General features: G+C 39.7%; 1 pseudogene; it reads left to right on the forward strand.

Annotated features, from left to right (window-relative positions):
- Positions 1–5457: 5457 nt before the first annotated feature.
- On the forward strand, positions 5458–6157 carry LOC103275171 (annotated as a pseudogene).
- Positions 6158–10689: the final 4532 nt, after the last annotated feature.

Below are 10689 nucleotides of genomic sequence, written 5' to 3' on the forward strand. Positions count from 1 at the left end.
AGTCTGGGCGACCAAGTGAGACTCCAACTCAATAAATAAATAAATAAATAAATAAATAAATAAATAAATAAATAAATAAATAAATAAATATTTATAAAATATATTTGATCAGCCCTTTTCAAATATTGTATGAACTTCAATAGTGATTATACTTTCCTATGCAGTGAAGTTCTACAAGGAGACATAGTCTTAAATACTAAGAAAATAAACAATTTTGAATAAATTAACATCTAGAGAATGTTACCATACTTTTTTTTTTTTTTTTTTTGAGTTGGAGTCTTACTCGGTCACCCAGACTGGAGTGCAGTGGCCGCTTCCGGCCACCGCGGCCTCAACCTGCTGGACTCTGGTGATCCATCTGCCTCAGCCTTCCAAGTAGCCGGAATTACAGGCATGTGCTGCCATGCCCAGCTGATTTTTTGATTTATTGTAGAGATGAGGTCTCGCTGCCCAGGCGGGTCTCAAACCCACGGGCTCAGGCAATCCACTCACCTCAGCCTCCCAAAGGCGTGGGATTACAGGCTGAGCCACCGAGCCCGGCTATTTCACCTTTTTTAAAAGAACTTTTTGCTGGGTATAGAAAACTAATAAAGATAGTTGGTTTTTTTTTTTTTTTGGTCAAAAGATGTTTCACTTGAACATGACAGACGTTGTTCCATAGTCTTTTCACTCGCACTGTCTCCAAAAATAAACCTATTATTATCTTTGAAAAAAGTTTAAAATAAAGATAAATAAATTAAAATATTTATACCCCAAAAGTCTATACAGGAAGCAATGAAAATAAATAAACTCCTCCTAAACACAAACCTCAAATGCATCTTAAAATATATATTAAATGAAAGAGAAATTCAGCAAAGAATATATTCTACATGATTCCATTTACTTATGATTCAAAAACAGGAAGTAACAAAATATACTACATAGGAATCCAAACTTAGGTGATAAAGCTATAAAAAATGGCAGGGAAATGCTTATCATGATTCAAACCACTGGTATTTTTAAGGGGTTCAGTAATTCATTCATGTTTTACACACCATTTGCATGTAATTTTAATATTTGAAAATAAAAGGGTTAGAGATATTTAAAGTAATAATGGAGACCTTATGTATTCCTTATAAGAGAAAACTACATGTTGGAAACATAAACTACCACAAATAGCCAAAACAATCCTTAGCAAAAGAAACAAAGCAGGGGGTATCACACTTCCAGACTTCAAACTTTACTATAAGGCTACAATAATCAAAACAGCCTGGTATTGGTACAAGAACAGGCATATAGACCAACGAAACAGGATAGAGATTCCAGAAGCAAAGCCTCAATTCCTCAACCAACTCATCTTTGACAAAGCCTGCAACAACAACTACTGGGGAGAAGAGAACCTATTCAGTAAATGATGCTGGGAAAACTGGCTGACCACATGCAGAAGATTGAAACAGGACCCCTACCTATCACCATATACAAAAATTAACTCTAAATGGATCAAAGACCTAAACATAAAACCTCAAACTATAAGAACCTTAGAAAGGGCAGGAGACACCCTTATGGAAGTTGGAACTGGGAACCAATTCCTTTCAGAACCCTAAAGACCAATACCTTAAGAAATCAGACAAGTGGGACCTCATCAAATTAACGAGCTTCTGCAAAGCAAAAGAAGCCATCAAGAGAGCAGGGAGACAGCCCACAGAATGGGAAAAAATATTTGCCAACTGTATATCTGACAAAGGTCTAATATCTAGAATCTACAAGGAACTCAAATGCGCTGAAAAGAAAAAAAACCAGCCCCTTTAAAAAGTGAGCAAAAGACATGAATAGACACTTCTCAAAAGAAGATATACGGGCAGCCAACAGACAAAAATGCTCAGCCTCACTCATCGCCAGAGAAATGCAAATCAAAACCACATTGAGATACCACCTAACCCCAGTAAAAATGGCCATGATTAATAAAACAAACAACAACAGATGCTTGCTAGGATGTGGAGAAAAAAAAATGCTTCTACACTGCTGGTGGGAATGCAGACTAGTGCAAACTCTTTGGAAGACAGTGTGGCGATTTCTGAAAGAACCAGAAATTGACCTTCCATATGACCCAACAATTCCCCTATTGGGAATATGCCTGGAGGAACTCAAATTATTCTATGAAAAAGATACCTGCACAGGTATGTTTGTTGCAGCTCTATTCACAATAGTAAAAACATGGAGCCAACCATGTTGCCCATCGAAGCTGGATTGGATTAAAAAAATGTGGTACATATATACGATGGAATATTATGCAGCTGTAAAGAAGAACAAATTTATGGACTTTGCAGCAACTTGGATGGATTTGGAGTCGATCATACTCAGTGATTTATCACAGAAACAAATAACTGAGTTCCATATGTTCTCACTCATAAGGTGAACTTGAACAATTATAATGCTATAAGAAAGCGATTGGCAGTAGTAGAAAACTGTCAGGGAAGTGGGGGTGGGACTGGCAGTTGAGGGAAACTGCTAAGGGAGAGAGGGGCATACCTCATCAAGAGGGGTACCTGCATGATCAATGTTTATATACCTAACCCTGAATTGCACCCCACATCTTTATAATAAATAAATATATTTTTTAAAAAAAGAAAACCACATGTTATTAACACATAGATTATTTCCAGTTTTAACATCAATCAATTGTATTTGAAATAATCTTCAAATATGCAAAAATTGTGGTGATGCTATTGGTTAGGAATGGCTACCATATATATCTCTGCCATAATTCCAGAAGATGTAACATCTCATTCTTTCAATGGATGCCTACCTACTATTAAAAGAATGAGAACACAGTCTAAATCAGTGTTTTATGTAGGTATATGTAAATTTATATACACACATATGCAGTTACACAGACATGTGAACACATACACTTCATTTTCTTATCAATGTCAAAATTAACATTAAAGCTAGATTAAACATTTAAATTTTACAAAACACCTATTTAGAATTGTGTATAAAAACCAAAATAAAGATTAATAATTATTTCCTTTGTACAGAGTTTTGCATGACAACCATTTTGTATCCAAGAACATAATGCCAAAAATGAAACGTTTTAAGAGAGTATATTTTCTTCTGGTTTCCGTTCTTACAAGTAAAGGGCTTGGATGTTGTCACTTCTGTCCTCACTACAAGATAAAGCCTAACCAAACTGAAAACCCACAACTTTCTTAGATCCAGCAGAAGATTGAGGTCACAGGCAGGGCGTGGTGGCTCATGCCTATAATCCCAGCACTTTGGGAGGCCAAAGTGAGAGAATTGCCTGAACCCACGTGTTCGAGACCAGCCTGAGCAACTTCGTGAGACCTCATCTCTATAATAAATAAAAAAAAATTAGCCAGGCATGGTGGCACGTGCCTGTAGTTCCAGCTACTTGAAGGGCTGAGATGGAAGGATCACCTGAGCACAAGTTGAGGCTGAGGTGGCCATGAGCATGCCACTGCACTCCAGCCTGGGTGGCAGAGTGAGACTCCGACTAAAGGAAAAAAGAAAATTGAGGCCACAGAGTAAATGACTGCTCTCAAATTAAAGAGAGAAGTGAATACAGAGAACCACAGTTTACTAAAGCAGAATTCAAGAAAAGAAGCTCACTGCTGGAGGCAGTGCTGGAATGGGAAAACTTTAACTGTACTTGGGGGGAATCCCCAAAAAGACAGGAATTTATTTAATAAAAATTGTGTATTCTTACATGTTTAAACTTCAGTCACCCGCAAAGTATCATTCATTTGATGCTATACGGTTTTTGACCTCATTAATTTTGATGCTTCTTTGAGCTCATCAAATTTGATGCTTTTTAGTGCCTCTGCGGTGTTTTGTTTCACCTCTTCTACAATGGCAAAATGTCTCCCTTGGAGGACTTTTTTCATGTGGGTGAACAAACAAAAAAGTTACCTGGGGTGAGAGCAGGTGAATAGGAAGGGTGGGGCATGGGGGTCATGTCTTTTTTGGTCAAAAACTGCTGAATATTCAGTGTGATGTGGACAGGTGCATTGTCATGGTGGAGGACCCAGTCACCTGTTTGCCACACACACACACACACAAAAACACTGAAACCAAATGCAGCCTCTCACAACAACCCTATCTGGTACACTGATGCTAATGAGTTCCTAGAACGTTTACCTGGCCGGGTAAAAGATAATTCTTGTTTCTTTTGGGTTCCATTTGAATCTACTCCAAGTCAATCGCCTATAGCCCTATAGCTGTGAAAGCTGCAGACGCCAGGATGAAGTTACTCTTGTCAGACCCAAATAAAATAGGGCTGGAAAGGCATGAAGTAGGGGGGCTCATGTTTACATGTCTGAAATAAAAATTGTTTCCAAGGATGTTCTGAAAATCCCACATGAAATCCCTTCATGTCTTCATGCATCTCTTGCTTTTCATGGCTTACATTTCACACATATGCACATGTTTCTATAACAAGATTTATCTCTAGACATTCTTTAGGACTGCAGCATTTCAGATAAGATGTTCTCAAAAAAAAAAAAAAGACAAAACAAAAAAACACTTGTCCAATAATGGTATCTCCATCAGTGAACTGATGACAACTCTGGCTTTAGCCTCTGGAACCAATGAACTCTGTTTCCAAACAGCTTACATAAACCTCTCCCTTTTTGCCAATAAAAGCTTCTTCTTGGCCTTTCCTCGCCAGATGCACCTGTTGCTTGACATAGTGCATTGTCGGTTATAATCCTCTTTGCTTACTCCCAAGTAAATTTATTAAATTTGGAAATACTTTTCTCTAATGCCTTTTTTTTTAAGTTGGAGTCTCACTCTGTCACCCAGCCTGGAGTGCAGTGGCCGCTCCCAGCCACTGCAGCCTCGACCTGCTAGGCTCCTGCGATCCTTCCGCCTCAGCCTTCCAAGTAGCTGGAACTACAGGCGTGCGCTACCACGCCCAGCTAATTTTTGATTTTATTGTAGAGATGAGGTCTCACCAAGTTGCCCAGGTGGGTCTGAAACCCGCGGGCTCAGGCAATTCACTCACCACAGCCTCCCAAAGAGCTGGGATTACAGGCTGAGCCACCGAGCTCGGCTTCTAATGTCTTTTTTTAAAGGTTGATATAGCCCAAACTTAAATCATTCTGATTTCCCTGAAACACTAGTTCTAATCATAAATAAATTCAAGACATAAACTTTATAACCTTTCAGCATAATTCAGTAAAATTCAACGAATAAGTTATAGACAATTTAAAGAGCTTTACTTGCCTTAAAAAAATTTAATGTGTAACAGCCAATCACAGAAAAGGTGAAAATACCTCTTTATGCTTTATAAACTATGCTGTTTAACTGTTGTGAGTGGGGCTTCTTATCAGTAAAAATATCCAGTTTATAAACTTTTTTTGTATAAACAATAAACTTTTTAAAGTTTTCTAACTTGATCTGATTTTAGTTTGAACAATGCAGGCTGCCCGCCCGTGGTCGGTGCCCGCATCCGCAGTCATGCCCCGGGCTGCCCTGCCCCGGCTCCATCTGCCACTGAGGGGGCCTTGCCGCCGCCACCTCCGCGCACTGTCCTTCATTCACCTGGGTGCAGTTTCAAGGCAGCTATTACATTTTTCTTCAAGAAGCCATCAAAGTAGAAAGCATAGAGGATGTCAGAAATCAGTGTACTGACCATGGAGCAGACATGATAAGCATACATAATGAGGAAGAAAATGCTTTTGTACTGAATAATTTTAAAAAGCAGTGGAAAGGCCCAGATAATATCCTACTAGGCATGTTTTATGACACAGATGATGAAAGTTTCAAGTGGGTTGATAATTCAAATATGACATTTGATAAGCGGACAGACCATGAAGATGGTGAGGATCTAGTTGACAACTGTGCTTTTTTGCACACCAAGACAGGTGAATGGAAAACAAGGAGATTGTGAAGTTTCTTCTGTGGGAGGAATGCTGTGTAAAGCAGTTATTCTATATGATAGGAAATATTTATCAGATAACCACATTTTAATATCGGCTTTGGTGATTGCTAGCACAGTAATTTTGATGGTTTGGGGAACAATCATTTGGTTCCTGTACAAGAGAAACTCTGATTCTGGTTTAACCACCATTTTTACAACTGCACCCCAATCACCTTAAAATGAAGACTGTGTTTGGTAGTTGCAGAAGAAAATGAACATGCTGTCCAGTTTGACTGAGTTTTAGGTAATCTCAGACTAAGACATCAAATATCTTAACAGTGATTCCTGGGAAAGACTTTAATATAAAATGTGTTATTGAAAATTATAGCTTTTATGGTATTCCTTATTCCAGTAGCATTTTCATATAGTCCTTAATTGTGCCAAAAATTAATCTTTAGGTTCATTATAAAAATTAGGTTTAGAAAAAAATCTTAGATCTATTTTAGTGGTTTTAACCATCTCGTCAAATGCAAAACCTTTCATTTGTCTGCTTGTTTTACTTCTACTCTTCTCTTTGATTTAGTTGAACCAGTTTAGTTTATAACTTTATAATGAATGCAAAATTGGGAATAAGCTTGATTTTTAAATATATTCTCTACTTTTAAAGATCCTTGATAATGGTTACTTTGGCAGATAATAATTTCTCTGGAATTTGCGTCTTCCTTTATGATTCAGATGAAGAAAATTTTACAGCTTTTAACACCCCTCCCCCCCCAAAAAACAATGCTAAAGTTATTCATGATGGCATTTAAGAGTTTATGCTAAAAAGATGACTCTGGGTGAGACTTAGTCACACTGATAGTCTTAGGGTGGGGGCTGGCCATGCCAGAAAGACAAACCATGTGATCAGGACTCTGAAGCAAAGGGCATCAGCCCAAGCTCCAAGAAGGAGGAGGAGAGGGTAGAAGAAGCAGAAGACTGTGCTCAAACATATGGGCAATGATTTAATCATTCATTCCTGTATGATAAACTACAATAAAAATTCTGGATACTAAAGCTCAGGTGAGCTCCCTGAGTTGGCAGTACTCTGTCTGCACGTTGTCACACATTGATGCTGGAGGGACACGGCAGCTTTGTCTTTGAAATCTCTCAGTCCCAGATTCTTCTCTATGCCTCTCTTCCTTTGGCTGGTTCTGATTTGCATACTTTTAAGCTATAACAAACTGTAATTGTAAGTTTAGTACTTTCTCTGAGTCCTGTAAGTTATTTTTAGCAATTATTGACCATGAGAGAATCCTGAATTTGTAGTTTTTTTCTTCTTTTATTTTTCTTATCCTAAGTGTAATTTTCTGGAAGTTACTTAGTTCAATCTGCCCGGGATCACAGGCTAGCAATTTCAGAACATGCCCAATTTTCTCCCACACTAACCAAGATTAAAGAGATAGAGAAGTAATTTATTAAACTATTATTTGCATATAGTCTCTTGTCCAAAGAAAATTACACGATTAAGTTCCTGATTCCTAGGCAAAAGTGTTTCTTAGCCCTCTTTGGAATATATGCGCTTAAGATAACGTCCTATTTAATTTATTTAGTGATCACTGTATATTTCCTACACTCTATCAGTCTCATTGTTCTTCACAACCTCCCATCTCAGATCTTCATAGGTAAGCAAGATAGAATTTAAAGTGTTGTACTTTTGAAAAACCACTAAAATAATGCATTTCTCTCTCTCTCTCTCTCTCTCTCTCTCTCACACACACACACACACACACACACACACACACACACGGGAGGGAGAGAGAGGTCGGTCATAATTTAAGTTTTAAACTCATAAAGTGATATATGTGGGTACCAGGAGTTTATTCACCAAATCTTGAAACCCTGAAATGAGAAGGCAGTTCTTTTTGGGTAAAATAAATAAATAAAACAAAATAAGCACATAAACTACTATCTAATAAACACATACTATTGAAATGTGTACTATATTGCGGATGACATATTATGAGCAAGGCAACTCTAATATTAATAGCTCAGATGTTCACTGAGCTATTATATGAAGATAGCTTCAAGGTCACTGAAGTTCTAACATTACACCACTGGAGATTAGCAGAATTTTGGATGATAGAAATCAGTATCCTTTTAGCTCTCAAGTAATAAACAATGACTATTGACAATTGTTATTAAGTTATTTATCTAACGGATTTAGGGGTATCTATAGATGTAATTGCATGGTTTTTCTCATTTGTGATGTACCATATGAATAGGTATTCTTACATTAAAGTGTTTTGCATTCCTTAGTAATCCTGTTCTGGGCAAAAATAGTTGAGTTGTGGTGCTTTTTAGATTATTTTCTCACACTATATCACTTATGGCATAGATTAAGAGCTTTGGGCTGTGTCTCTCAGTTCCTTTCTGTATTCTGCTCCATGCTGCTGGGATTGGGAAACTGAAAATTTTATTTTCCAGATGCCCTTGCTAACTATCTTGTTAGGCTCTTCTCATAGAAAGCACTGCCAGTAGATTGCAAAGTGGGAAGAACAAAGAAGAAACATCCTTTCTGCCTCCTAGGTCCTTTCTTCTAGCCCCTGTATTCTGGAAGCCACACATCTCTGATAGCTGCTTTCTGCAGTTAATATTTCTGATTACTTCAACTTTTTTATCCCTCCCCAACAGTTGTGTAAACAATACCCTGTATTAATTGATTCTGTTTGAGATAACTAAAGCAACTTCACTCTTCCTGACTGGACACTATAAACTTTTTGGAGTGAACCAGCTTGGAGTTGAACCAGGCTTTGCCATTTTTATTAGTTGTACTATCCTGAACAATTGATTCAACCTCTCAGATCTGTCGCTTCTTCAAATGTAAAATGATGAGGCAGAAATGAGATCATATTAGAATAGATATTTTTGCTTAAGTGCTTGATAAATGTTAGTTCTTATTACTAATGTAACAATAAAATAGTTACTATCAAGTCTATGTCAATGTTGATATTAATAAGTATATCATAAATTAATAATGACTCGTATTGAATCAATATTAATGTCAAGCTCTGCAGGCAAAGACCACTAGTAACATAGTTGTAGTCAAAGTTGGGTTTATTGACTGACTCCTTGCAGCAAGAAAAACTGCACACCATCGGGAAATTTGGGGGCATGTTAGCAATAAAATATTAGAAAGGACTTATAGAATGTGGGTCTGTGTTAGATGACTATAGAGTGGGGCTTTGCTCTGAATAGGATGCTGTCACAAAGTTAGGGTAACTCTATGATCGGGTACCATAATTTTATCTCACATGTGGATGAAAACAGGGCCAAAACTGTAATTGGTAAGGAACTGGCACACATTCATATTTTGCCAGAAAAGGGAGGTGGCTTGGGCAATGTTATCATTTTTGTTATGCTTGGACATAATTATGGAGGGTTTGTTTTGTTTAGTTTTGTGTCTGGCTGTATCATGATCAGAGCAGCTTCGTGTGATTTGGGTGTTTTGTTAAATCTTATTCAACAGAAAAACTCAAAGGCCTAGCTGCGAGTCCAGGGGAGTTCATAGCAACACTGTGGCCTAGCAGATAGTGCCAGGTCAGTTCCTGGTTGTCAAGGGCCGCTTTTCTCTTTTCAGACAAGAGAAGCTGTCTGATTTCTTCCCCTATTTGACCAGAGAGCACACCGGCCACATGGATCTTCCAGTAGGCTCACATTCTGAACAATCCCGAGGTTAACAGGGCCCGATGCAGGTGCCTCTGGAAATTCCCTCCTTAACCCCCAATGCAGCGGTTCCCAATCTTTTTGGCAACAGGGACCAGCTTCGTGAAAGACAATTTTTCCACGGATTGGAAGGGGGGATCAAAAGGCATTAGATTCTCATAAGAAACATACAACCAGCCGGGGTCGGTGGCTCAGCCTATAATCCCGCGCCTTTAAGAGGCTGAGGTGAGTGGATTGCCTGAGCCCACGGGTTCGAGTCCCGCCTGGGCAGCGAGACCTCATCTCTACAATAAATCAAAAAATCAACCGGGCCTGGTAGCACATGCCTGTAATTCCAGCTACTTGGAAGGCTGAGGCGGAAGGATCGCCGGAGCCCAGCAGGCGAGGCTGCGGTGGCTGGGAGCGGCCACTGCACTCCAGTCTGGGTGACAGAGTGAGACTCCAACTCAAAAAAAAAAAAAAAAAGAAACATACAACCTAGATCCTCTCATGCGCAGTTCACAATAGGGTTGTTCTACGAGAATTTAATGCTATTGCTGCTCTGACAGAATACGGAACTCCACACGCCCACCACTCTCCTCCTGCTGTGAACCCAGTACCTAACAGGCCTACCAGTACTGATCTGTGGCCCCGGGATTGGGGACCACTGCCCAAATAGGTCCAAATACTTACTCAACTTTCTCTTCCCATCTAGCTGCTGGGCCCGCTATGAGGAGCCGACGAAAGACGCAAGACGGAGAAGTATGGGGTAGTCGAGAGGGTCCAGAGATGAAGAACCAGGCGGAACACTCAAAAGGGCGTCCAGGTTGCGGAGGAGGGACTTTAGGGGGCTAAGGGCGGTGCCTGTGGGAGGAGGCGGGTGGAACCCCGGTCTCTCTGATGAAGTCATGGGCAAGGGTTCCTGAGCGCTGAGGGCATGGAAGGAAGAGGTGGCGCATGCTAGGTGGGAGAGCCCGTGAGTGCACAGAGGCTCGAGTAAGAGAATAGAACGGGCTTGGGGTGGGGCTCGTGCTCACGGGCGTATGCGCGGGACAGGGACTGAGGAAGGCACACCGGCACCCCCAGCCCGGCGCCATAGGATTCCCTTGAGAACCGTCCCCACCCCCCGACTCCCGCACATGTGC

This window comes from Carlito syrichta, unplaced genomic scaffold (assembly GCF_000164805.1).
Source record: "Carlito syrichta isolate Samal-C Ts95f unplaced genomic scaffold, Tarsius_syrichta-2.0.1 Scaffold315354, whole genome shotgun sequence".
In the NCBI taxonomy this organism is placed as follows: domain Eukaryota; kingdom Metazoa; phylum Chordata; class Mammalia; order Primates; family Tarsiidae; genus Carlito; species Carlito syrichta.